A 3,970-nucleotide genomic window follows, 5' to 3' on the forward strand; every position below is an offset into this window, starting at 1 on the left:
TTTCTCTGACCAACTCTCTCGCTATCTCTCTCAGAACGATCTTCTTGACCCTGACCAGTCAGGCTTCAAGACGGGTCACTCAACCAAGACTGCTCTTCTTTGTGTCACGTATTCTCACTACTAGTGTTCCCCAGGGCTCAGTTCTATCCCCTCTTCTCTCTATACACCAAATCACTCGGGTTCATCATATCCTCACATTGTCTCTCCTTTCATTGCTATGCGGATGACACACAACTACTTTCTCTTTCTCCACGCATTTCTGTGTCACCTGCAGATATCTCAGCTTGGATGTCGGCCCACCACCTCAAGCACAACCTCAACAAGACAGAGCTGCTCTTCCTCCCGGGGATACAACACCCTGTCGTTCTCCCCACACACTCCACTGGCTTCAAGTTGAAGCTCGCATTCACTGCAAGAGCATGGTACTTGCCTGCGGAGCAGCAAGAGGAACTGCCCCTGCCTACCTTCAGGCTCTGCTCAAACCCTACACCCCAACCCGAGTACTTGGTTCTGCCACCTCTGGTCACTTGGTCCTCCCACCCCTTATGGGAGGACAGCTCCCGCTCAGCCCAGTCCAAGCTCTTCTCTTTCCTGGTGCCCCAGTGGTGGAACCAGCTTTCATCTGAGTCCCTGCCCATCTTCCCGAAAAACATCTGAAACCCTACCTCTTCAAAGAGTATCTTAAATAATCCCCCCCCATAAAAAAAACACTCGCACTTGACTCTTTTCGCCCTTACTAGCTCTGACTTTGCTTATAGCTTTGCTGATAGCTACTTTAATGAGGACAATTTTACTTAATTTTATTTTACTTACTGTGATATGTGGTTGTCCCAACTAGTTATCTTATTAAGATGAATGAAGATCTTGATGAATGATGAATGAAGATCTAAGTCGTTCTGGATAAGAGCATCTGCTAAATGACTAAAATATAAAAATGTAAAATAAGTATACCTGAACTTTGAAACATGCTTCTCTTTGTTGGGCTATTGGCTACAGCGCTTTGCAGGGTGCGACCATTTCAGCGACGCAAGCAGTGACACTGAGACAGCTGGGACACTTTTTTCGTATATGAACCCAGCATGAACTGGCAGAAGTTCACCCATTGGTTGATGAAATCCAATGCCTGAGCAGGGGAGCACGGCCCTACTGTTCCAAGCGGGTCCTTAGTGCAGAGCTAACATTGCAGCTTGTTTGGTGAGAGCACATTGCAGTTAGTTGCTTAGTTTGCTTAGTTGAATTAGTTGAATCACGAAACAAAATGTCCACAGGCCTGCTAGACTGTGCCACTTCCTGTGTCCCATTTTGTTTTCTGTGTGTTTTGTACAGTATGTTTGTGATTTTAACCAGAATGATTTTTAAAGTAAAAGCCGAATGGCAATAGAGTAACTGACAAACGTGAAAGCAAAGCAAAGGTTGCAGAATGAAGGAACCAGTGGTGTTCGGAACTTGATTGGAATGTTTCATTAAGACAACCATGTCCTAATTGCCTCTACTTCATGCTGCCCTGCTCAATCCAGATCCAACATTTCACAATGTGTGTTCCCCGTACAGCCCTGTGTTACAGGACCTGAATTACCTTTGACTCTGGAATGGACCCATTTATCTTTAACCATGCAAATAATGTTCATTTTATGTGAACATAGATTTCATGGAACATACTGTACATACTGTATACATGAGGATGTCAAAGTACAGACCTTTCAGCATTCCTGTCAAGTCACCGACTCGGACAGGCTGATAGTGATCAGTACCTCTCATGGAACCAAACACGAGAAGAGCAGGGACCGCCACACAATAATGACATCGTCATTATTTGAGGAATCTTTAAAAGGTATCGGGAACAGAACACCATCTTAGCAGCACAACACTGCAAACAGACATGTATGGGTATCCCTGAACTGCGATGGAGGCTCTGATAAGACAAGACACACTACCAGTGAGTGTTCCAAAGTGGAGATGAGATGGGCGACTTTGTTTCACAGACATTTCACATCATTCAGAGATATAGGGTTTCACAGAGCCCAGTGGGATACAATGAGATAGAGGCAGCTTTTGTCCCTGGTCTGGTGTCCCTTTCTTGTATGTATGAGGACAGAAGGACTGGGGGAAAGTGTCCTAATTGACCCCTCTCCATTCATATTTAGTCAGCTATTATGATGGCCCGTAACATGCTCCTTACAGGGTTTGACATTCCAATTCAATTCTTGAGCTCACTCATGACGTTGAACACATTTTTTATTACCACAATCTTCAAGTTATGACATTTTAATTGAAATTAGACTGTTAGAATTGGAATTTCATTGGATTTGTAAAAACATTTCATATTTTAAATTGAATGGTATTGGAATTCAATATTTATGCATTTCCCAGTTAATGGAATTAATGCATTTAGTATAAAACATGATTTGTTTTAAATAATTTCAACTTGAATTTCTATATTTCCAGCTAGGCTGTCTGAACAGTGACATGATCAGCCTGAAAGGCGGAGGTAATTGAATTTGAATTTGTGAAATTGTTGGGGATAATATTGAATTGGGAATTGAATTATTGGAATTTACTTAACATGACTGACCTGCAATTTGAATTGAATTCAAATGGAATTTAGAGTGAGAGGGAATTTAATTAAAATGGAATTCGTAGAATTAACCCCAACCCTGGTCATAACATTAGGTTTGTCAAATGTTTTGAGACCTCAAAAGCAGTTTAATGTCTACTTGCTAAAGATCCTGAATGGCTCAGTTGATAGAGCACAGTGCTTACAACACCAGCATGGTGGGTTCAAATCCTGGGTCACTCATTTGTAATCTTTGGATAAAAGGGTCTGCTAAATGGCATATAATTTATGATTATATATAATGTGGGATCGAGACATAGCTGGATCCACACAACCGATGGCTTGTGTTGTGGACTTGAAATGAGATGACTACGTGATAAATAATGTCCCTTTTACCCCTGGTAATGAAACGCTATCTCAATTAAAAAATCCTATTCTGAACAACTATCGTCTGGTATGACAGAATAGGCAATTTCCACTAATGAAGTGTAAAATGATAGGAGCGGATCAAGACACTCCTGTCATTCATATACCAGTTTGGGAAACATTACAGTGCTATTGAAGAGGCATCGCTGGCTGCATAGCGTTAGCATTAGCATCAGAATAGAGCATTGGGGAATTCTTGGAGGGGGATTCATGGAAGATACAAATCAGAGGAAGGGTCAGGGGACAGGTAGAGTTACAGCTCTTTAGCCATGCTAACAATGAGAAGCCCCCAGATTCCATCATGTTATGTAAGGTTGGCATCCCACACTTCCAGTCGCAAAAACATGCTAGGTGATCTACAAAGAGCTAAGAAGAGTGACCGCGTGTGTGTGTGTGTGTGTGTGTGTGTGTGTGTGTGTGTGTGTGTGTGTGTGTGTGTGTGTGTGTGTGTGTGTGTGTGTGTGTGTGTGTGTGTGTGTGTGTGTGTGTGTGTGTGTGTGTGTGTGTGTGTGTGTGTGTGTGTGTGTGTGTGTGTGTGTGTGTGTGTGTGTGTGTGTGTGTGTGTGTGTGTGTGTGTGTGTGTGTGAACCTCTCCCTTTCAGAGCATCTAACTTCCATAGAATCTTTAAGGTGAGAACATGCTTAGAATCAACACAATACTGATTCAAATATGTCTCTGGACGCAACACAGTCATGCTCAAGCCTTGATTATCGAATATAAGTTAGAAGTATCAGAATAGAGTAAGACATAAAAGGAATGTTAAAAGACTAACGCAATGTTGAGTGTGCTGCAGTGATCCCCTGAGTAATTTGAAAGTCAATGTCGTTTCCTTCACAGAGAGCTTTTGTGAGTAGCTCAACAATGGGGTTACCAATTTGCCAAGTAGGGGACTTGAGATAGAGGAGAGGTGAGCGGGGTGGGGGAGTTCCTCTTACCGGTAAAGGTATAAAATCCACCCTCTTCGCTGTCTAGCTGTCAGTGGTGGCTAA

This window comes from Salvelinus fontinalis, chromosome 1 (assembly GCF_029448725.1).
Source record: "Salvelinus fontinalis isolate EN_2023a chromosome 1, ASM2944872v1, whole genome shotgun sequence".
NCBI classification, from domain to species: domain Eukaryota; kingdom Metazoa; phylum Chordata; class Actinopteri; order Salmoniformes; family Salmonidae; genus Salvelinus; species Salvelinus fontinalis.